General features: G+C 42.7%; 14 non-coding genes across 14 annotated transcripts; all 14 read right to left on the bottom strand.

The window, feature by feature from the left end:
* Positions 1-1,133: 1,133 nt before the first annotated feature.
* On the bottom strand, positions 1,134-1,206 carry trnak-uuu (transfer RNA lysine (anticodon UUU)). The gene has a single exon. It is a non-coding gene; the product is annotated as a tRNA-Lys (tRNA).
* Positions 1,207-2,840: 1,634 nt separating this feature from the next.
* On the bottom strand, positions 2,841-2,913 carry trnak-uuu (transfer RNA lysine (anticodon UUU)). Its single transcript has one exon. It is a non-coding gene; the product is annotated as a tRNA-Lys (tRNA).
* Positions 2,914-4,547: 1,634 nt separating this feature from the next.
* trnak-uuu (transfer RNA lysine (anticodon UUU)) lies at positions 4,548-4,620 on the bottom strand. The gene has a single exon. It is a non-coding gene; the product is annotated as a tRNA-Lys (tRNA).
* A 1,634-nt stretch (positions 4,621-6,254) lies between these two features.
* trnak-uuu (transfer RNA lysine (anticodon UUU)) lies at positions 6,255-6,327 on the bottom strand. The gene has a single exon. It is a non-coding gene; the product is annotated as a tRNA-Lys (tRNA).
* Positions 6,328-7,961: 1,634 nt separating this feature from the next.
* trnak-uuu (transfer RNA lysine (anticodon UUU)) lies at positions 7,962-8,034 on the bottom strand. The gene has a single exon. It is a non-coding gene; the product is annotated as a tRNA-Lys (tRNA).
* A 1,634-nt stretch (positions 8,035-9,668) lies between these two features.
* On the bottom strand, positions 9,669-9,741 carry trnak-uuu (transfer RNA lysine (anticodon UUU)). The gene has a single exon. It is a non-coding gene; the product is annotated as a tRNA-Lys (tRNA).
* Positions 9,742-11,375: 1,634 nt separating this feature from the next.
* trnak-uuu (transfer RNA lysine (anticodon UUU)) lies at positions 11,376-11,448 on the bottom strand. Its single transcript has one exon. It is a non-coding gene; the product is annotated as a tRNA-Lys (tRNA).
* A 1,634-nt stretch (positions 11,449-13,082) lies between these two features.
* trnak-uuu (transfer RNA lysine (anticodon UUU)) lies at positions 13,083-13,155 on the bottom strand. The gene has a single exon. It is a non-coding gene; the product is annotated as a tRNA-Lys (tRNA).
* Positions 13,156-14,789: 1,634 nt separating this feature from the next.
* trnak-uuu (transfer RNA lysine (anticodon UUU)) lies at positions 14,790-14,862 on the bottom strand. The gene has a single exon. It is a non-coding gene; the product is annotated as a tRNA-Lys (tRNA).
* Positions 14,863-16,496: 1,634 nt separating this feature from the next.
* Positions 16,497-16,569, bottom strand: trnak-uuu (transfer RNA lysine (anticodon UUU)). The gene has a single exon. It is a non-coding gene; the product is annotated as a tRNA-Lys (tRNA).
* A 1,634-nt stretch (positions 16,570-18,203) lies between these two features.
* Positions 18,204-18,276, bottom strand: trnak-uuu (transfer RNA lysine (anticodon UUU)). The gene has a single exon. It is a non-coding gene; the product is annotated as a tRNA-Lys (tRNA).
* Positions 18,277-19,910: 1,634 nt separating this feature from the next.
* Positions 19,911-19,983, bottom strand: trnak-uuu (transfer RNA lysine (anticodon UUU)). The gene has a single exon. It is a non-coding gene; the product is annotated as a tRNA-Lys (tRNA).
* Positions 19,984-21,617: 1,634 nt separating this feature from the next.
* Positions 21,618-21,690, bottom strand: trnak-uuu (transfer RNA lysine (anticodon UUU)). Its single transcript has one exon. It is a non-coding gene; the product is annotated as a tRNA-Lys (tRNA).
* Positions 21,691-23,324: 1,634 nt separating this feature from the next.
* trnak-uuu (transfer RNA lysine (anticodon UUU)) lies at positions 23,325-23,397 on the bottom strand. Its single transcript has one exon. It is a non-coding gene; the product is annotated as a tRNA-Lys (tRNA).
* Between the last annotated feature and the right edge of the window lie 626 nt (positions 23,398-24,023).

Below are 24,023 nucleotides of genomic sequence, written 5' to 3'. Positions count from 1 at the left end.
ATCCAGGCTTTATCTTGTTGTAGCATACGCGATCCTGAGGGGAGTTGATAGAGTGCATACGAGGAGAGATTGGCTTCACCTTCCACAGATGCTGCCTGAATAGTGGAATATTTCCATCATTTTCTTTTCTGTAATAGAAATTGTCCTTGCTCTACCTCGAGCTGGGCATCATAAAAGGAGCGTTAGTGGATATATTCTACATGATGAGGCTTTTTGATAGTTTAAAGAAGGAGAACCTGTCCAGTGGCAGAGCTTTCAGCAAAGAAATGGGCACAGATTCAAGTTGATTGGCAAAATAATCAGAGGCGAGCTGTGGAAACACTTAGTTTTATGCCCCCATTTTGTTGGAATCAACAGTGCACTGTCTGAAAAGACGGTGGAGGTTGAACCATAAGTAATCTTCAAAGTGCTTTGGTCTGCAGCCTGAAGAACGTAAAGGTTTAGGGAAAACAGAGCTGGCATATATGACGACGCACACATATTCGAAGAACCGTCACAGGTATCACGAGTGGAACGGCACCCTGTGCTGTAAGTTTTTTTGTCTCTGTGAATGCAGGAAAAGCATGGGAAATCCTGTTATTATTTCAAAACCAACTTAAGCATGTCATTTCCCGAAGAGATTTTGAAGGGCAATGGAGTGATATTTGTCGCGAGAAGTGAATTAAGCTTTAATTTCCTAAGCTGATGATTGACAAGGAAATTTTGAAGAATAAAGCTGGATAACAAGAACAAAAGCGAAATAGTGAGGATTGTGGAAATCTGAAATCAAAACCGAGAGTGCAAAAAAGACAAAGCAGGTCTGGCAGCATGTGTGGCGAGAAAAATGCAGTTAACGTTTCAGGTGCGTGACAATACATCAGAATAATAACAACGATGTTCAACTGCCTTATTTGTGTATGTAAAAACTGGTAAAAAGTGATGACGGAGGTGATGCAATCCTGTTTAAGATTGAAACGATGCGATCAAGCAAAGCAGACGTCTTGCTGCAACTGAAAGAATTGCCGGTCAGAATGGACAAAACTTGCAACGAAAAGGGCTGCCAGAGTCTTGGCTTTCCACATCCAAAGTACATGGCTTGGAATTCTTGAGGACACTGCACAAACACCACTGTGATAAAGGCAATAGACAAAGAGCACCTGAACAGGGACTTGAACCCTGGACCCTCAGATTAAAAGTCTGATGCTTTACCGACTGAGCTATCCAGGCTCAGGCACTCAACCCGCACTGCGCCCTTCAGTGGCTGAGAACTAACAGTGCAACACGATCCATCTTCTGCACGAGCTTCTCGCATTTTACTCTCACACCCATGCATTCACTGCCTCCCACACTTTTCATTACGCAAATATTCTCCAGTCGTCCAACTGGACGCACTTTCACCTTATATCTTTCGTCGGTCTGTCTCACTCAACGTAACAATTCAACTTTCCGGCTGTTTATACATCCTTGAGAGAGCGACTGAAAGAGCAAATAAGAGAAGTGAAAAGACACTGACACCTAAGTTTAAGGCCATCCCAAAGTCTCCGAGCGATATTATCGCTATTATGAATACTTTGGCATCTGTCTTTACCAAGGAAGAAGATGCTTCCAAGGGCACAGTGAAACATGAAGTCATTAACACATTACAAACATTTCAAATTGACAAAGACGCGGTAATAAAACAGCTCCCGATAATAAAAGTTGATCAAACACCAGGGCTGAATCAGGTACATCCAGGCTTTATCTTGTTGTAGCATACGCGATCCTGAGGGGAGTTGATAGAGTGGATACGAGGAGAGATCGGCTTCACCTTCCACAGATGCTGCCTGAATAGTGGAATATTTCCATCATTTTCTTTTCTGTAATAGAAATTGTCCTTGCTCTACCTCGAGCTGGGGATCATAAAAGGAGCGTTAGTGGATATATTCAACATGATGAGGCTTTTTGATAGTTTAAAGAAGGAGAACCTATCCAGTGGCAGAGCTTTCAGCAAAGAAATGGGCACAGATTCAAGTTGATTGGCAAAATAATCAGAGGCGACCTGTGGAAACACTTAGTTTTATGCCCCCATTTTGTTGGAATCTGCAGTGCACTGTCTGAAATGACGGTGGAGGTTGAACCATAAGTAATCTTCAAAGTGCTTTGGTCTGCAGCCTGAAGAACGTAAAGGTTTAGGGAAAACAGAGCTGGCATATATGACGACGCACACGTATTCGAAGAACCGTCACAGGTATCACGAGTGGAACGGCACCCTGTGCTGTAAGTTTTTTTGTCTCTGTGAATGCAGGAAAAGCATGGGAAATCCTGTTATTATTTCAAAACCAACTTAAGCATGTCATTTCCCGAAGAGATTTTGAAGGGCAATGGAGTGATATTTGTCGCGTGAAGTGAATTAAACTTTAATTTGCTAAGCTGATGATTGATAAGGAAATTTTGAAGAATAAAGCTGGATAACAAGAACAAAAGCGAAATAGTGAGGATTGTGGAAATCTGAAATCAAAACCGAGAGTGCAAAAAAGACAAAGCAGGTCTGGCAGCATGTGTGGCGAGAAAAATAGAGTTAACGTTTCAGGTGCGTGACAATACATCAGAATAATAACAACGATGTTCAACTGCCTTATTTGTGTATGTAAAAACTGGTAAAAAGTGATGACGGAGGTGATGCAATCCTGTTTAAGATTGAAACGATGCGATCAAGCAAAGCAGACATCTCGCTGCAACTGAAAGAATTGCCGGTCAGAATGGACAAAACTTGCAACGAAAAGGGCTGCCAGAGTCTTGGCTCTCCACAGCCAAAGTACATGGCTTTGAATTCTTGAGGACACCGCACAAACACCACTGTGATAAAGACGTTAGACAAAGAGCACCTGAACAGGGACTTGAACCCTGGACCCTCAGATTAAAAGTCTGATGCTCTACCGACTGAGCTATCCAGGCTCAGACAAGCAACCCGCACTGCGCCCTTCAGTGGCTGAGAACTAACAGTGCAACACGATCCATCTTCTGCACGAGCTTCTCGCATTTTACTCTCACACCCATGCATTCACTGCCTCCCACACTTTTCATTACGCAAATATTCTCCAGTCGTCCAACTGGACGCACTTTCACCTTCTATCTTTCGTCGGTCTGTCTCACTCAACGTAACAATTCAACTTTCCGGCTGTTTATACATCCTTGAGAGAGCGACTGAAAGAGCAAATAAGAGAAGTGAAAAGACACTGACACCTAAGTTTAAGGCCATCCCAAAGTCTCCGAGCGATATTATCGCTATTATGAATACTTTGGCATCTGTCTTTACCAAGGAAGAAGATGCTTCCAAGGGCACAGTGAAACATGAAGTCATTAACACATTACAAACATTTCAAATTGACAAAGACGCGGTAATAAAACGGCTCCCGATAATAAAAGTTGATCAAACACCAGGGCTGAATCAGGTACATCCAGGCTTTATCTTGTTGGAGCATACGCGATCCTGAGGGGAGTTGATAGAGTGGATACGAGGAGAGATCGGCTTCACCTTCCACAGATGCTGCCTGAATAGTGGAATATTTCCATCATTTTCTTTTCTGTAATAGAAATTGTCCTTGCTCTACCTCGAGCTGGGGATCATAAAAGGAGCGTTAGTGGATATATTCAACATGATGAGGCTTTTTGATAGTTTAAAGAAGGAGAACCTGTCCAGTGGCAGAGCTTTCAGCAAAGAAATGGGCACAGATTCAAGTTGATTGGCAAAATAATCAGAGGCGACCTGTGGAAACACTTAGTTTTATGCCCCCATTTTGTTGGAATCTGCAGTGCACTGTCTGAAATGACGGTGGAGGTTGAACCATAAGTAATCTTCAAAGTGCTTTGGTCTGCAGCCTGAAGAACGTAAAGGTTTAGGGAAAACAGAGCTGGCATATATGACGACGCACACGTATTTGAAGAACCGTCACAGGTATCACGAGTGGAACGGCACCCTGTGCTGTAAGTTTTTTTGTCTCTGTGAATGCAGGAAAAGCATGGGAAATCCTGTTATTATTTCAAAACCAATTTAAGCATGTCATTTCCCGAAGAGATTTTGAAGGGCAATGGAGTGATATTTGTCGCGTGAAGTGAATTAAACTTTAATTTGCTAAGCTGATGATTGATAAGGAAATTTTGAAGAATAAAGCTGGATAACAAGAACAAAAGCGAAATAGTGAGGATTGTGGAAATCTGAAATCAAAACCGAGAGTGCAAAAAAGACAAAGCAGGTCTGGCAGCATGTGTGGCGAGAAAAATAGAGTTAACGTTTCAGGTGCGTGACAATACATCAGAATAATAACAACGATGTTCAACTGCCTTATTTGTGTATGTAAAAACTGTTAAAAAGTGATGACGGAGGTGATGCAATCCTGTTTAAGATTGAAACGATGCGATCAAGCAAAGCAGACGTCTTGCTGCAACTGAAAGAATTGCCGGTCAGAATGGACAAAACTTGCAACGAAAAGGGCTGCCAGAGTCTTGGCTCTCCACAGCCAAAGTATATGGCTTTGAATTCTTGAGGACACCGCACAAACACCACTGTGATAAAGACGTTAGACAAAGAGCACCTGAACAGGGACTTGAACCCTGGACCCTCAGATTAAAAGTCTGATGCTCTACCGACTGAGCTATCCAGGCTCAGGCAAGCAACCCGCACTGCGCCCTTCAGTGGCTGAGAACTAACAGTGCAACACGATCCATCTTCTGCACGAGCTTCTCGCATTTTACTCTCACACCCATGCATTCACTGCCTCCCACACTTTTCATTACGCAAATATTCTCCAGTCGTCCAACTGGACGCACTTTCACCTTATATCTTTCGTCGGTCTGTCTCACTCAACGTAACAATTCGACTTTCCGGCTGTTTATACATCCTTGAGAGAGCGACTGAAAGAGCAAATAAGAGAAGTGAAAAGACACTGACACCTAAGTTTAAGGCCATCCCAAAGTCTCCGAGCGATATTATCGCTATTATGAATACTTTGGCATCTGTCTTTACCAAGGAAGAAGATGCTTCCAAGGGCACAGTGAAACATGAAGTCATTAACACATTACAAACATTTCAAATTGACAAAGACGCGGTAATAAAACAGCTCCCGATAATAAAAGTTGATCAAACACCAGGGCTGAATCAGGTACATCCAGGCTTTATCTTGTTGTAGCATACGCGATCCTGAGGGGAGTTGATAGAGTGGATACGAGGAGAGATCGGCTTCACCTTCCACAGATGCTGCCTGAATAGTGGAATATTTCCATCATTTTCTTTTCTGTAATAGAAATTGTCCTTGCTCTACCTCGAGCTGGGGATCATAAAAGGAGCGTTAGTGGATATATTCAACATGATGAGGCTTTTTGATAGTTTAAAGAAGGAGAACCTATCCAGTGGCAGAGCTTTCAGCAAAGAAATGGGCACAGATTCAAGTTGATTGGCAAAATAATCAGAGGCGACCTGTGGAAACACTTAGTTTTATGCCCCCATTTTGTTGGAATCTGCAGTGCACTGTCTGAAATGACGGTGGAGGTTGAACCATAAGTAATCTTCAAAGTGCTTTGGTCTGCAGCCTGAAGAACGTAAAGGTTTAGGGAAAACAGAGCTGGCATATATGACGACGCACACGTATTCGAAGAACCGTCACAGGTATCACGAGTGGAACGGCACCCTGTGCTGTAAGTTTTTTTGTCTCTGTGAATGCAGGAAAAGCATGGGAAATCCTGTTATTATTTCAAAACCAACTTAAGCATGTCATTTCCCGAAGAGATTTTGAAGGGCAATGGAGTGATATTTGTCGCGTGAAGTGAATTAAACTTTAATTTGCTAAGCTGATGATTGATAAGGAAATTTTGAAGAATAAAGCTGGATAACAAGAACAAAAGCGAAATAGTGAGGATTGTGGAAATCTGAAATCAAAACCGAGAGTGCAAAAAAGACAAAGCAGGTCTGGCAGCATGTGTGGCGAGAAAAATAGAGTTAACGTTTCAGGTGCGTGACAATACATCAGAATAATAACAACGATGTTCAACTGCCTTATTTGTGTATGTAAAAACTGGTAAAAAGTGATGACGGAGGTGATGCAATCCTGTTTAAGATTGAAACAATGCGATCAAGCAAAGCAGACGTCTTGCTGCAACTGAAAGAATTGCCGGTCAGAATGGACAAAACTTGCAACAAAACGGGCTGCCAGAGTCTTGGCTCTCCACAGCCAAAGTACATGGCTTTGAATTCTTGAGGACACTGCACAAACACCACTGCGATAAAGGCATTAGACAAAGAGCACCTGAACAGGGACTTGAACCCTGGACCCTCAGATTAAAAGTCTGATGCTCTACCGACTGAGCTATCCAGGCTCAGACACTCAACCCGCACTGCGCCCTTCAGTGGCTGAGAACTAACAGTGCAACACGATCCATCTTCTGCACTTGCTTCTCGCATTTTACTCTCACACACATGCATTCACTGCCTCCCACACTTTTCATTACGCAAATAATCTCCAGTCGTCCAAATGGACGCACTTTCACCTTATATCTTTCGTCGGTCTGTCTCACTCAACGTAACAATTCAACTTTCCGGCTGTTTATACATCCTTGAGAGAGCGACTGAAAGAGCAAATAAGAGAAGTGAAAAGACACTGACACCTAAGTTTAAGGCCATCCCAAAGTCTCCGAGCGATATTATCGCTATTATGAATACTTTGGCATCTGTCTTTACCAAGGAAGAAGATGCTTCCAAGGGCACAGTGAAACATGAAGTCATTAACACATTACAAACATTTCAAATTGACAAAGACGCGGTAATAAAACGGCTCCCGATAATAAAAGTTGATCAAACACCAGGGCTGAATCAGGTACATCCAGGCTTTATCTTGTTGGAGCATACGCGATCCTGAGGGGAGTTGATAGAGTGGATACGAGGAGAGATCGGCTTCACCTTCCACAGATGCTGCCTGAATAGTGGAATATTTCCATCATTTTCTTTTCTGTAATAGAAATTGTCCTTGCTCTACCTCGAGCTGGGGATCATAAAAGGAGCGTTAGTGGATATATTCTACATGATGAGGCTTTTTGATAGTTTAAAGAAGGAGAACCTGTCCAGTGGCAGAGCTTTCAGCAAAGAAATGGGCACAGATTCAAGTTGATTGGCAAAATAATCAGAGGCGACCTGTGGAAACACTTAGTTTTATGCCCCCATTTTGTTGGAATCTGCAGTGCACTGTCTGAAATGACGGTGGAGGTTGAACCATAAGTAATCTTCAAAGTGCTTTGGTCTGCAGCCTGAAGAACGTAAAGGTTTAGGGAAAACAGAGCTGGCATATATGACGACGCACACGTATTCGAAGAACCGTCACAGGTATCACGAGTGGAACGGCACCCTGTGCTGTAAGTTTTTTTGTCTCTGTGAATGCAGGAAAAGCATGGGAAATCCTGTTATTATTTCAAAACCAATTTAAGCATGTCATTTCCCGAAGAGATTTTGAAGGGCAATGGAGTGATATTTGTCGCGTGAAGTGAATTAAACTTTAATTTGCTAAGCTGATGATTGATAAGGAAATTTTGAAGAATAAAGCTGGATAACAAGAACAAAAGCGAAATAGTGAGGATTGTGGAAATCTGAAATCAAAACCGAGAGTGCAAAAAAGACAAAGCAGGTCTGGCAGCATGTGTGGCGAGAAAAATAGAGTTAACGTTTCAGGTGCGTGACAATACATCAGAATAATAACAACGATGTTCAACTGCCTTATTTGTGTATGTAAAAACTGGTAAAAAGTGATGACGGAGGTGATGCAATCCTGTTTAAGATTGAAACGATGCGATCAAGCAAAGCAGACGTCTTGCTGCAACTGAAAGAATTGCCGGTCAGAATGGACAAAACTTGCAACGAAAAGGGCTGCCAGAGTCTTGGCTCTCCACAGCCAAAGTACATGGCTTTGAATTCTTGAGGACACCGCACAAACACCACTGTGATAAAGACGTTAGACAAAGAGCACTTGAACAGGGACTTGAACCCTGGACCCTCAGATTAAAAGTCTGATGCTCTACCGACTGAGCTATCCAGGCTCAGGCAAGCAACCCGCACTGCGCCCTTCAGTGGCTGAGAACTAACAGTGCAACACGATCCATCTTCTGCACGAGCTTCTCGCATTTTACTCTCACACCCATGCATTCACTGCCTCCCACACTTTTCATTACGCAAATATTCTCCAGTCGTCCAACTGGACGCACTTTCACCTTATATCTTTCGTCGGTCTGTCTCACTCAACGTAACAATTCAACTTTCCGGCTGTTTATACATCCTTGAGAGAGCGACTGAAAGAGCAAATAAGAGAAGTGAAAAGACACTGACACCTAAGTTTAAGGCCATCCCAAAGTCTCCGAGCGATATTATCGCTATTATGAATACTTTGGCATCTGTCTTTACCAAGGAAGAAGATGCTTCCAAGGGCACAGTGAAACATGAAGTCATTAACACATTACAAACATTTCAAATTGACAAAGACGCGGTAATAAAACGGCTCCCGATAATAAAAGTTGATCAAACACCAGGGCTGAATCAGGTACATCCAGGCTTTATCTTGTTGTAGCATACGCGATCCTGAGGGGAGTTGATAGAGTGGATACGAGGAGAGATCGGCTTCACCTTCCACAGATGCTGCCTGAATAGTGGAATATTTCCATCATTTTCTTTTCTGTAATAGAAATTGTCCTTGCTCTACCTCGAGCTGGGGATCATAAAAGGAGCGTTAGTGGATATATTCAACATGATGAGGCTTTTTGATAGTTTAAAGAAGGAGAACCTATCCAGTGGCAGAGCTTTCAGCAAAGAAATGGGCACAGATTCAAGTTGATTGGCAAAATTATCAGAGGCGACCTGTGGAAACACTTAGTTTTATGCCCCCATTTTGTTGGAATCTGCAGTGCACTGTCTGAAATGACGGTGGAGGTTGAACCATAAGTAATCTTCAAAGTGCTTTGGTCTGCAGCCTGAAGAACGTAAAGGTTTAGGGAAAACAGAGCTGGCATATATGACGACGCACACGTATTCGAAGAACCGTCACAGGTATCACGAGTGGAACGGCACCCTGTGCTGTAAGTTTTTTTGTCTCTGTGAATGCAGGAAAAGCATGGGAAATCCTGTTATTATTTCAAAACCAATTTAAGCATGTCATTTCCCGAAGAGATTTTGAAGGGCAATGGAGTGATATTTGTCGCGTGAAGTGAATTAAACTTTAATTTGCTAAGCTGATGATTGATAAGGAAATTTTGAAGAATAAAGCTGGATAACAAGAACAAAAGCGAAATAGTGAGGATTGTGGAAATCTGAAATCAAAACCGAGAGTGCAAAAAAGACAAAGCAGGTCTGGCAGCATGTGTGGCGAGAAAAATAGAGTTAACGTTTCAGGTGCGTGACAATACATCAGAATAATAACAACGATGTTCAACTGCCTTATTTGTGTATGTAAAAACTGGTAAAAAGTGATGACGGAGGTGATGCAATCCTGTTTAAGATTGAAACGATGCGATCAAGCAAAGCAGACGTCTTGCTGCAACTGAAAGAATTGCCGGTCAGAATGGACAAAACTTGCAACGAAAAGGGCTGCCAGAGTCTTGGCTCTCCACAGCCAAAGTACATGGCTTTGAATTCTTGAGGACACCGCACAAACACCACTGTGATAAAGACGTTAGACAAAGAGCACTTGAACAGGGACTTGAACCCTGGACCCTCAGATTAAAAGTCTGATGCTCTACCGACTGAGCTATCCAGGCTCAGGCAAGCAACCCGCACTGCGCCCTTCAGTGGCTGAGAACTAACAGTGCAACACGATCCATCTTCTGCACGAGCTTCTCGCATTTTACTCTCACACCCATGCATTCACTGCCTCCCACACTTTTCATTACGCAAATATTCTCCAGTCGTCCAACTGGACGCACTTTCACCTTATATCTTTCGTCGGTCTGTCTCACTCAACGTAACAATTCAACTTTCCGGCTGTTTATACATCCTTGAGAGAGCGACTGAAAGAGCAAATAAGAGAAGTGAAAAGACACTGACACCTAAGTTTAAGGCCATCCCAAAGTCTCCGAGCGATATTATCGCTATTATGAATACTTTGGCATCTGTCTTTACCAAGGAAGAAGATGCTTCCAAGGGCACAGTGAAACATGAAGTCATTAACACATTACAAACATTTCAAATTGACAAAGACGCGGTAATAAAACGGCTCCCGATAATAAAAGTTGATCAAACACCAGGGCTGAATCAGGTACATCCAGGCTTTATCTTGTTGTAGCATACGCGATCCTGAGGGGAGTTGATAGAGTGGATACGAGGAGAGATCGGCTTCACCTTCCACAGATGCTGCCTGAATAGTGGAATATTTCCATCATTTTCTTTTCTGTAATAGAAATTGTCCTTGCTCTACCTCGAGCTGGGGATCATAAAAGGAGCGTTAATGGATATATTCAACATGATGAGGCTTTTTGATAGTTTAAAGAAGGAGAACCTATCCAGTGGCAGAGCTTTCAGCAAAGAAATGGGCACAGATTCAAGTTGATTGGCAAAATTATCAGAGGCGACCTGTGGAAACACTTAGTTTTATGCCCCCATTTTGTTGGAATCTGCAGTGCACTGTCTGAAATGACGGTGGAGGTTGAACCATAAGTAATCTTCAAAGTGCTTTGGTCTGCAGCCTGAAGAACGTAAAGGTTTAGGGAAAACAGAGCTGGCATATATGACGACGCACACGTATTCGAAGAACCGTCACAGGTATCACGAGTGGAACGGCACCCTGTGCTGTAAGTTTTTTTGTCTCTGTGAATGCAGGAAAAGCATGGGAAATCCTGTTATTATTTCAAAACCAACTTAAGCATGTCATTTCCCGAAGAGATTTTGAAGGGCAATGGAGTGATATTTGTCGCGTGAAGTGAATTAAACTTTAATTTGCTAAGCTGATGATTGATAAGGAAATTTTGAAGAATAAAGCTGGATAACAAGAACAAAAGCGAAATAGTGAGGATTGTGGAAATCTGAAATCAAAACCGAGAGTGCAAAAAAGACAAAGCAGGTCTGGCAGCATGTGTGGCGAGAAAAATAGAGTTAACGTTTCAGGTGCGTGACAATACATCAGAATAATAACAACGATGTTCAACTGCCTTATTTGTGTATGTAAAAACTGGTAAAAAGTGATGACGGAGGTGATGCAATCCTGTTTAAGATTGAAACGATGCGATCAAGCAAAGCAGACGTCTTGCTGCAACTGAAAGAATTGCCGGTCAGAATGGACAAAACTTGCAACGAAAAGGGCTGCCAGAGTCTTGGCTCTCCACAGCCAAAGTACATGGCTTTGAATTCTTGAGGACACCGCACAAACACCACTGTGATAAAGACGTTAGACAAAGAGCACCTGAACAGGGACTTGAACCCTGGACCCTCAGATTAAAAGTCTGATGCTCTACCGACTGAGCTATCCAGGCTCAGGCAAGCAACCCGCACTGCGCCCTTCAGTGGCTGAGAACTAACAGTGCAACACGATCCATCTTCTGCACGAGCTTCTCGCATTTTACTCTCACACCCATGCATTCACTGCCTCCCACACTTTTCATTACGCAAATATTCTCCAGTCGTCCAACTGGACGCACTTTCACCTTATATCTTTCGTCGGTCTGTCTCACTCAACGTAACAATTCAACTTTCCGGCTGTTTATACATCCTTGAGAGAGCGACTGAAAGAGCAAATAAGAGAAGTGAAAAGACACTGACACCTAAGTTTAAGGCCATCCCAAAGTCTCCGAGCGATATTATCGCTATTATGAATACTTTGGCATCTGTCTTTACCAAGGAAGAAGATGCTTCCAAGGGCACAGTGAAACATGAAGTCATTAACACATTACAAACATTTCAAATTGACAAAGACGCGGTAATAAAACGGCTCCCGATAATAAAAGTTGATCAAACACCAGGGCTGAATCAGGTACATCCAGGCTTTATCTTGTTGTAGCATACGCGATCCTGAGGGGAGTTGATAGAGTGGATACGAGGAGAGATCGGCTTCACCTTCCACAGATGCTGCCTGAATAGTGGAATATTTCCATCATTTTCTTTTCTGTAATAGAAATTGTCCTTGCTCTACCTCGAGCTGGGGATCATAAAAGGAGCGTTAGTGGATATATTCAACATGATGAGGCTTTTTGATAGTTTAAAGAAGGAGAACCTATCCAGTGGCAGAGCTTTCAGCAAAGAAATGGGCACAGATTCAAGTTGATTGGCAAAATTATCAGAGGCGACCTGTGGAAACACTTAGTTTTATGCCCCCATTTTGTTGGAATCTGCAGTGCACTGTCTGAAATGACGGTGGAGGTTGAACCATAAGTAATCTTCAAAGTGCTTTGGTCTGCAGCCTGAAGAACGTAAAGGTTTAGGGAAAACAGAGCTGGCATATATGACGACGCACACGTATTCGAAGAACCGTCACAGGTATCACGAGTGGAACGGCACCCTGTGCTGTAAGTTTTTTTGTCTCTGTGAATGCAGGAAAAGCATGGGAAATCCTGTTATTATTTCAAAACCAACTTAAGCATGTCATTTCCCGAAGAGATTTTGAAGGGCAATGGAGTGATATTTGTCGCGTGAAGTGAATTAAACTTTAATTTGCTAAGCTGATGATTGATAAGGAAATTTTGAAGAATAAAGCTGGATAACAAGAACAAAAGCGAAATAGTGAGGATTGTGGAAATCTGAAATCAAAACCGAGAGTGCAAAAAAGACAAAGCAGGTCTGGCAGCATGTGTGGCGAGAAAAATAGAGTTAACGTTTCAGGTGCGTGACAATACATCAGAATAATAACAACGATGTTCAACTGCCTTATTTGTGTATGTAAAAACTGGTAAAAAGTGATGACGGAGGTGATGCAATCCTGTTTAAGATTGAAACGATGCGATCAAGCAAAGCAGACGTCTCGCTGCAACTGAAAGAATTGCCGGTCAGAATTGACAAAACTTGCAACGGAAAGGGCTGCCAGAGTCTTTGCTCTCCACAGCCAAAGTACATGGCTTTGAATTCTTGAGGACACTGCACAAACACCACTGTGATAAATGCATTAGACAAAGAACACCTGAACAGGGACTTGAACCCTGGACCCTCAGATTAAAAGTCTGATGCTCTACCGACTGAGCTATCCAGGCTCGAACACTCAACCCGCACTGCGCCCTTCAGTGGCTGAGAACTAACAGTGCAACACGATCCATCTTCTGCACCAGCTTCTCGCATTTTACTCTCACACCCATGCATTCACTGCCTCCCACACTTTTCATTACGCAAATATTCTCCAGTCGTCCAACTGGACGCACTTTCACCTTATATCTTTCGTCGGTCTGTCTCACTCAACGTAACAATTCAACTTTCCGGCTGTTTATACATCCTTGAGAGAGCGACTGAAAGAGCAAATAAGAGAAGTGAAAAGACACTGACACCTAAGTTTAAGGCCATCCCAAAGCCTCCGAGCGATATTATCGCTATTATGAATACTTTGGCATCTGTCTTTACCAAGGAAGAAGATGCTTCCAAGGGCACAGTGAAACATGAAGTCATTAACACATTACAAACATTTCAAATTGACAAAGACGCGGTAATAAAACGGCTCCCGATAATAAAAGTTGATCAAACACCAGGGCTGAATCAGGTACATCCAGGCTTTATCTTGTTGGAGCATACGCGATCCTGAGGGGAGTTGATAGAGTGGATACGAGGAGAGATCGGCTTCACCTTCCACAGATGCTGCCTGAATAGTGGAATATTTCCATCATTTTCTTTTCTGTAATAGAAATTGTCCTTGCTCTACCTCGAGCTGGGGATCATAAAAGGAGCGTTAGTGGATATATTCTACATGATGAGGCTTTTTGATAGTTTAAAGAAGGAGAACCTGTCCAGTGGCAGAGCTTTCAGCAAAGAAATGGGCACAGATTCAAGTTGATTGGCAAAATAATCAGAGGCGAGCTGTGGAAACACTTAGTTTTATGCCCCCATTTTGTTGGAATCTGCAGTGCACTGTCTGAAATGACGGTGGAGGTTGAACCATAAGTAATCTTCAAAGTGCTTTGGTCTGCAGCCTGAAGAACGTAAAGGTTTAGGGAAAACAGAGCTGGCATATATGACGACGCACACGTATTCGAAGAACCGTCACAGGTATCACGAGTGGAACGGCACCCTGTGCTGTAAGTTTTTTTGTCTCTGTGAATGCAGGAAAAGCATGGGAAATCCTGTTATTATTTCAAAACCAATTTAAGCATGTCATTTCCCGAAGAGATTTTGAAGGGCAATGGAGTGATATTTGTCGCGTGAAGTGAATTAAACTTTAATTTGCTAAGCTGATGATTGATAAGGAAATTTTGAAGAATAAAGCTGGATAACAAGAACAAAAGCGAAATAGTGAGGATTGTGGAAATCTGAAATCAAAACCGAGAGTGCAAAAAAGACAAAGCAGGTCTGGCAGCATGTGTGGCGAGAAAAATAGAGTTAACGTTTCAGGTGCGTGACAATACATCAGAATAATAACAACGATGTTCAACTGCCTTATTTGTGTATGTAAAAACTGGTAAAAAGTGATGACGGAGGTGATGCAATCCTGTTTAAGATTGAAACGATGCGATCAAGCAAAGCAGACGTCTTGCTGCAACTGAAAGAATTGCCGGTCAGAATGGACAAAACTTGCAACGAAAAGGGCTGCCAGAGTCTTGGCTCTCCACAGCCAAAGTACATGGCTTTGAATTCTTGAGGACACCGCACAAACACCACTGTGATAAAGACGTTAGACAAAGAGCACCTGAACAGGGACTTGAACCCTGGACCCTCAGATTAAAAGTCTGATGCTCTACCGACTGAGCTATCCAGGCTCAGGCAAGCAACCCGCACTGCGCCCTTCAGTGGCTGAGAACTAACAGTGCAACACGATCCATCTTCTGCACGAGCTTCTCGCATTTTACTCTCACACCCATGCATTCACTGCCTCCCACACTTTTCATTACGCAAATATTCTCCAGTCGTCCAACTGGACGCACTTTCACCTTCTATCTTTCGTCGGTCTGTCTCACTCAACGTAACAATTCAACTTTCCGGCTGTTTATACATCCTTGAGAGAGCGACTGAAAGAGCAAATAAGAGAAGTGAAAAGACACTGACACCTAAGTTTAAGGCCATCCCAAAGTCTCCGAGCGATATTATCGCTATTATGAATACTTTGGCATCTGTCTTTACCAAGGAAGAAGATGCTTCCAAGGGCACAGTGAAACATGAAGTCATTAACACATTACAAACATTTCAAATTGACAAAGACGCGGTAATAAAACGGCTCCCGATAATAAAAGTTGATCAAACACCAGGGCTGAATCAGGTACATCCAGGCTTTATCTTGTTGTAGCATACGCGATCCTGAGGGGAGTTGATAGAGTGGATACGAGGAGAGATCGGCTTCACCTTCCACAGATGCTGCCTGAATAGTGGAATATTTCCATCATTTTCTTTTCTGTAATAGAAATTGTCCTTGCTCTACCTCGAGCTGGGGATCATAAAAGGAGCGTTAGTGGATATATTCAACATGATGAGGCTTTTTGATAGTTTAAAGAAGGAGAACCTATCCAGTGGCAGAGCTTTCAGCAAAGAAATGGGCACAGATTCAAGTTGATTGGCAAAATTATCAGAGGCGACCTGTGGAAACACTTAGTTTTATGCCCCCATTTTGTTGGAATCTGCAGTGCACTGTCTGAAATGACGGTGGAGGTTGAACCATAAGTAATCTTCAAAGTGCTTTGGTCTGCAGCCTGAAGAACGTAAAGGTTTAGGGAAAACAGAGCTGGCATATATGACGACGCACACATATTCGAAGAACCGTCACAGGTATCACGAGTGGAACGGCACCCTGTGCTGTAAGTTTTTTTGTCTCTGTGAATGCAGGAAAAGCATGGGAAATCCTGTTATTATTTCAAAACCAATTTAAGCATGTCATTTCCCGAAGAGATTTTGAAGGGCAATGGAGTGATATTTGTCGCGTGAAGTGAATTAAACTTTAATTTGCTAAGCTGATGATTGATAAGGAAATTTTGAAGAATAAAGCTGGATAACAAGAACAAAAGCGAAATAGTGAGGATTGTGGAAATCTGAAATCAAAACCGAGAGTGCAAAAAAGACAAAGCAGGTCTGGCAGCATGTGTGGCGAGAAAAATAGAGTTAACGTTTCAGGTGCGTGACAATACATCAGAATAATAACAACGATGTTCAACTGCCTTATTTGTGTATGTAAAAACTGGTAAAAAGTGATGACGGAGGTGATGCAATCCTGTTTAAGATTGAAACGATGCGATCAAGCAAAGCAGACGTCTTGCTGCAACTGAAAGAATTGCCGGTCAGAATGGACAAAACTTGCAACGAAAAGGGCTGCCAGAGTCTTGGCTCTCCACAGCCAAAGTACATGGCTTTGAATTCTTGAGGACACCGCACAAACACCACTGTGATAAAGACGTTAGACAAAGAGCACCTGAACAGGGACTTGAACCCTGGACCCTCAGATTAAAAGTCTGATGCTCTACCGACTGAGCTATCCAGGCTCAGGCAAGCAACCCGCACTGCGCCCTTCAGTGGCTGAGAACTAACAGTGCAACACGATCCATCTTCTGCACGAGCTTCTCGCATTTTACTCTCACACCCATGCATTCACTGCCTCCCACACTTTTCATTACGCAAATATTCTCCAGTCGTCCAACTGGACGCACTTTCACCTTCTATCTTTCGTCGGTCTGTCTCACTCAATGTAACAATTCAACTTTCCGGCTGTTTATACATCCTTGAGAGAGCGACTGAAAGAGCAAATAAGAGAAGTGAAAAGACACTGACACCTAAGTTTAAGGCCATCCCAAAGTCTCCGAGCGATATTATCGCTATTATGAATACTTTGGCATCTGTCTTTACCAAGGAAGAAGATGCTTCCAAGGGCACAGTGAAACATGAAGTCATTAACACATTACAAACATTTCAAATTGACAAAGACGCGGTAATAAAACGGCTCCCGATAATAAAAGTTGATCAAACACCAGGGCTGAATCAGGTACATCCAGGCTTTATCTTGTTGTAGCATACGCGATCCTGAGGGGAGTTGATAGAGTGGATACGAGGAGAGATCGGCTTCACCTTCCACAGATGCTGCCTGAATAGTGGAATATTTCTATCATTTTCTTTTCTGTAATAGAAATTGTCCTTGCTCTACCTCGAGCTGGGGATCATAAAAGGAGCGTTAGTGGATATATTCAACATGATGAGGCTTTTTGATAGTTTAAAGAAGGAGAACCTATCCAGTGGCAGAGCTTTCAGCAAAGAAATGGGCACAGATTCAAGTTGATTGGCAAAATTATCAGAGGCGACCTGTGGAAACACTTAGTTTTATGCCCCCATTTTGTTGGAATCTGCAGTGCACTGTCTGAAATGACGGTGGAGGTTGAACCATAAGTAATCTTCAAAGTGCTTTGGTCTGCAGCCTGAAGAACGTAAAGGTTTAGGGAAAACAGAGCTGGCATATATGACGACGCACACGTATTCGAAGAACCGTCACAGGTATCACGAGTGGAACGGCACCCTGTGCTGTAAGTTTTTTTGTCTCTGTGAATGCAGGAAAAGCATGGGAAATCCTGTTATTATTTCAAAACCAACTTAAGCATGTCATTTCCCGAAGAGATTTTGAAGGGCAATGGAGTGATATTTGTCGCGTGAAGTGAATTAAACTTTAATTTGCTAAGCTGATGATTGATAAGGAAATTTTGAAGAATAAAGCTGGATAACAAGAACAAAAGCGAAATAGTGAGGATTGTGGAAATCTGAAATCAAAACCGAGAGTGCAAAAAAGACAAAGCAGGTCTGGCAGCATGTGTGGCGAGAAAAATAGAGTTAACGTTTCAGGTGCGTGACAATACATCAGAATAATAACAACGATGTTCAACTGCCTTATTTGTGTATGTAAAAACTGGTAAAAAGTGATGACGGAGGTGATGCAATCCTGTTTAAGATTGAAACGATGCGATCAAGCAAAGCAGACGTCTCGCTGCAACTGAAAGAATTGCCGGTCAGAATGGACAAAACTTGCAACGGAAAGGGCTGCCAGAGTCTTGGCTCTCCACAGCCAAAGTACATGGCTTTGAATTCTTGAGGACACTGCACAAACACCACTGTGATAAATGCATTAGACAAAGAACACCTGAACAGGGACTTGAACCCTGGACCCTCAGATTAAAAGTCTGATGCTCTACCGACTGAGCTATCCAGGCTCAAGCACTCAACCCGCACTGCGCCCTTCAGTGGCTGAGAACTAACAGTGCAACACGATCCATCTTCTGCACCAGCTTCTCGCATTTTACTCTCACACCCATGCATTCACTGCCTCCCACACTTTTCATTACGCAAATATTCTCCAGTCGTCCAACTGGACGCACTTTCACCTTCTATCTTTCGTCGGTCTGTCTCACTCAACGTAACAATTCAACTTTCCGGCTGTTTATACATCCTTGAGAGAGCGACTGAAAGAGCAAATAAGAGAAGTGAAAAGACACTGACACCTAAGTTTAAGGCCATCCCAAAGTCTCCGAGCGATATTATCGCTATTATGAATACTTTGGCATCTGTCTTTACCAAGGAAGAAGATGCTTCCAAGGGCACAGTGAAACATGAAGTCATTAACACATTACAAACATTTCAAATTGACAAAGACGCGGTAATAAAACGGCTCCCGATAATAAAAGTTGATCAAACACCAGGGCTGAATCAGGTACATCCAGGCTTTATCTTGTTGGAGCATACGCGATCCTGAGGGGAGTTGATAGAGTGGATACGAGGAGAGATCGGCTTCACCTTCCACAGATGCTGCCTGAATAGTGGAATATTTCCATCATTTTCTTTTCTGTAATAGAAATTGTCCTTGCTCTACCTCGAGCTGGGGATCATAAAAGGAGCGTTAGTGGATATATTCTACATGATGAGGCTTTTTGATAGTTTAAAGAAGGAGAACGTGTCCAGTGGCAGAGCTTTCAGCAAAGAAATGGGCACAGATTCAAGTTGATTGGCAAAATAATCAGAGGCGACCTGTGGAAACACTTAGTTTTATGCCCCCAATTTGTTGGAATCTGCAGTGCACTGTCTGAAATGACGGTGGAGGTTGAACCATAAGTAATCTTCAAAGTGCTTTGGTCTGCAGCCTGAAGAACGTAAAGGTTTAGGGAAAACAGAGCTGGCATATATGACGACGCACACGTATTCGAAGAACCGTCACAGGTATCACGAGTGGAACGGCACCCTGTGCTGTAAGTTTTTTTGTCTCTGTGAATGCAGGAAAAGCATGGGAAATCCTGTTATTATTTCAAAACCAATTTAAGCATGTCATTTCCCGAAGAGATTTTGAAGGGCAATGGAGTGATATTTGTCGCGTGAAGTGAATTAAACTTTAATTTGCTAAGCTGATGATTGATAAGGAAATTTTGAAGAATAAAGCTGGATAACAAGAACAAAAGCGAAATAGTGAGGATTGTGGAAATCTGAAATCAAAACCGAGAGTGCAAAAAAGACAAAGCAGGTCTGGCAGCATGTGTGGCGAGAAAAATAGAGTTAACGTTTCAGGTGCGTGACAATACATCAGAATAATAACAACGATGTTCAACTGCCTTATTTGTGTATGTAAAAACTGGTAAAAAGTGATGACGGAGGTGATGCAATCCTGTTTAAGATTGAAACGATGCGATCAAGCAAAGCAGACGTCTCGCTGCAACTGAAAGAATTGCCGGTCAGAATGGACAAAACTTGCAACGAAAAGGGCTGCCAGAGTCTTGGCTCTCCACAGCCAAAGTACATGGCTTTGAATTCTTGAGGACACCGCACAAACACCACTGTGATAAAGACGTTAGACAAAGAGCACCTGAACAGGGACTTGAACCCTGGACCCTCAGATTAAAAGTCTGATGCTCTACCGACTGAGCTATCCAGGCTCAGGCAAGCAACCCGCACTGTGCCCTTCAGTGGCTGAGAACTAACAGTGCAACACGATCCATCTTCTGCACGAGCTTCTCGCATTTTACTCTCACACCCATGCATTCACTGCCTCCCACACTTTTCATTACGCAAATATTCTCCAGTCGTCCAACTGGACGCACTTTCACCTTCTATCTTTCGTCGGTCTGTCTCACTCAACGTAACAATTCAACTTTCCGGCTGTTTATACATCCTTGAGAGAGCAACTGAAAGAGCAAATAAGAGAAGTGAAAAGACACTGACACCTAAGTTTAAGGCCATCCCAAAGTCTCCGAGCGATATTATCGCTATTATGAATACTTTGGCATCTGTCTTTACCAAGGAAGAAGATGCTTCCAAGGGCACAGTGAAACATGAAGTCATTAACACATTACAAACATTTCAAATTGACAAAGACGCGGTAATAAAACGGCTCCCGATAATAAAAGTTGATCAAACACCAGGGCTGAATCAGGTACATCCAGGCTTTATCTTGTTGGAGCATACGCGATCCTGAGGGGAGTTGATAGAGTGGATACGAGGAGAGATCGGCTTCACCTTCCACAGATGCTGCCTGAATAGTGGAATATTTCAATCATTTTCTTTTCTGTAATAGAAATTGTCCTTGCTCTACCTCGAGCTGGGGATCATAAAAGGAGCGTTAGTGGATATATTCTACATGATGAGGCTTTTTGATAGTTTAAAGAAGGAGAACCTGTCCAGTGGCAGAGCTTTCAGCAAAGAAATGGGCACAGATTCAAGTTGATTGGCAAAATAATCAGAGGCGACCTGTGGAAACACTTAGTTTTATGCCCCCATTTTGTTGGAATCTGCAGTGCACTGTCTGAAATGACGGTGGAGGTTGAACCATAAGTAATCTTCAAAGTGCTTTGGTCTGCAGCCTGAAGAACGTAAAGGTTTAGGGAAAACAGAGCTGGCATATATGACGACGCACACGTATTCGAAGAACCGTCACAGGTATCACGAGTGGAACGGCACCCTGTGCTGTAAGTTTTTTTGTCTCTGTGAATGCAGGAAAAGCATGGGAAATCCTGTTATTATTTCAAAACCAATTTAAGCATGTCATTTCCCGAAGAGATTTTGAAGGGCAATGGAGTGATATTTGTCGCGTGAAGTGAATTAAACTTTAATTTGCTAAGCTGATGATTGATAAGGAAATTTTGAAGAATAAAGCTGGATAACAAGAACAAAAGCGAAATAGTGAGGATTGTGGAAATCTGAAATCAAAACCGAGAGTGCAAAAAAGACAAAGCAGGTCTGGCAGCATGTGTGGCGAGAAAAATAGAGTTAACGTTTCAGGTGCGTGACAATACATCAGAATAATAACAACGATGTTCAACTGCCTTATTTGTGTATGTAAAAACTGTTAAAAAGTGATGACGGAGGTGATGCAATCCTGTTTAAGATTGAAACGATGCGATCAAGCAAAGCAGACGTCTTGCTGCAACTGAAAGAATTGCCGGTCAGAATGGACAAAACTTGCAACGAAAAGGGCTGCCAGAGTCTTGGCTCTCCACAGCCAAAGTACATTGTTTTGAATTCTTGACGACACTGCACAAACACCACTGTGATAAAGGCACAAGACAAATAGCACCTGAACAGGGATTTGAACCCTGGACCCTCAGATTAAAAGTCTGATGCTCTACCGACTGAGCTATCCAGGCTCAGATACTCAGCCCACACTGCGCCCTTCAGTGGCTGAGAACTAACAGTGCAACACGATCCATCTTCTGCACTAGCTTCTCGCATTTTACTCTCACACACATGCATTCACTGCCTCCCACACTTTTCATTACGCAAATAATCTCCAGTCGTCCAAATGGACGCACTTTCACCTTATATCTTTCGTCGGTCTGTCTCACTCAACGTAACAATTCAACTTTCCGGCTGTTTATACATCCTTGAGAGAGCGACTGAAAGAGCAAATAAGAGAAGTGAAAAGACACTGACACCTAAGTTTAAGGCCATCCCAAAGTCTCCGAGCGATATTATCGCTATTATGAATACTTTGGCATCTGTCTTTACCAAGGAAGAAGATGCTTCCAAGGGCACAGTGAAACATGAAGTCATTAACACATTACAAACATTTCAAATTGACAAAGACGCGGTAATAAAACGGCTCCCGATAATAAAAGTTGATCAAACACCAGGGCTGAATCAGGTACATCCAGGCTTTATCTTGTTGGAGCATACGCGATCCTGAGGGGAGTTGATAGAGTGGATACGAGGAGAGATCGGCTTCACCTTCCACAGATGCTGCCTGAATAGTGGAATATTTCCATCATTTTCTTTTCTGGAATAGAAATTGTCCTTGCTCTACCTCGAGCTGGGGATCATAAAAGGAGCGTTAGTGGATATATTCTACATGATGAGGCTTTTTGATAGTTTAAAGAAGGAGAACCTGTCCAGTGGCAGAGCTTTCAGCAAAGAAATGGGCACAGATTCAAGTTGATTGGCAAAATAATCAGAGGCGACCTGTGGAAACACTTAGTTTTATGCCCCCATTTTGTTGGAATCTGCAGTGCACTGTCTGAAATGACGGTGGAGGTTGTACCATAAGTAATCTTCAAAGTGCTTTGGTCTGCAGCCTGAAGAACGTAAAGGTTTAGGGAAAACAGAGCTGGCATATATGACGACGCACACGTATTCGAAGAACCGTCACAGGTATCACGAGTGGAACGGCACCCTGTGCTGTAAGTTTTTTTGTCTCTGTCAATGCAGGAAAAGCATGGGAAATCCTGTTATTATTTCAAAACCAATTTAAGCATGTCATTTCCCGAAGAGATTTTGAAGGGCAATGGAGTGATATTTGTCGCGTGAAGTGAATTAAACTTTAATTTGCTAAGCTGATGATTGATAAGGAAATTTTGAAGAATAAAGCTGGATAACAAGAACAAAAGCGAAATAGTGAGGATTGTGGAAATCTGAAATCAAAACCGTGAGTGCAAAAAAGACAAAGCAGGTCTGGCAGCATGTGTGCCGAGAAAAATAGAGTTAACGTTTCAGGTGCGTGACAATACATCAGAATAATAACAACGATGTTCAACTGCCTTATTTGTGTATGTAAAAACTGTTAAAAAGTGATGACGGAGGTGATGCAATCCTGTTTAAGATTGAAACAATGCGATCAAGCAAAGCAGACGTCTTGCTGCAACTGAAAGAATTGCCGGTCAGAATGGACAAAACTTGCAACGAAAAGGGCTGCCAGAGTCTTGGCTCTCCACAGACAAAGTACATGGCTTTGAATTCTTGAGGACACTGCACAAACACCACTGTGATAAAAGCATTAGACAAAGAGCACCTGAACAGGGACTTGAACCCTGGACCCTCAGATTAAAAGTCTGATGCTCTACCGACTGAGCTATCCAGGCTCAGATACTCAACCCGCACTGCGCCCTTCAGTGGCTGAGAACTAACAGTGCAACACGATCCATCTTCTGCACTAGCTTCTCGCATTTTACTCTCACACCCATGCATTCACTGCCTCCCACACTTTTCATTACGCAAATAATCTCCAGTCGTCCAAATGGACGCACATTCACCTTATATCTTTCGTCGGTCTGTCTCACTCAACGTAACAATTCAACTTTCCGGCTGTTTATACATCCTTGAGAGAGCGACTGAAAGAGCAAATAAGAGAAGTGAAAAGACACTGACACCTAAGTTTAAGGCCATCCCAAAGTCTCCGAGCGATATTATCGCTATTATGAATACTTTGGCATCTGTCTTTACCAAGGAAGAAGATGCTTCCAAGGGCACAGTGAAACATGAAGTCATTAACACATTACAAACATTTCAAATTGACAAAGACGCGGTAATAAAACGGCTCCCGATAATAAAAGTTGATCAAACACCAGGGCTGAATCAGGTACATCCAGGCTTTATCTTGTTGGAGCATACGCGATCCTGAGGGGAGTTGATAGAGTGGATACGAGGAGAGATCGGCTTCACCTTCCACAGATGCTGCCTGAATAGTGGAATATTTCCAGCATTTTCT

This window comes from Heterodontus francisci, chromosome 28 (assembly GCF_036365525.1).
Source record: "Heterodontus francisci isolate sHetFra1 chromosome 28, sHetFra1.hap1, whole genome shotgun sequence".
Taxonomy (NCBI): domain Eukaryota; kingdom Metazoa; phylum Chordata; class Chondrichthyes; order Heterodontiformes; family Heterodontidae; genus Heterodontus; species Heterodontus francisci.
Note: the sequence above shows the minus strand (reverse complement) of the source record. Positions and strands in the feature narration are given on the sequence as shown.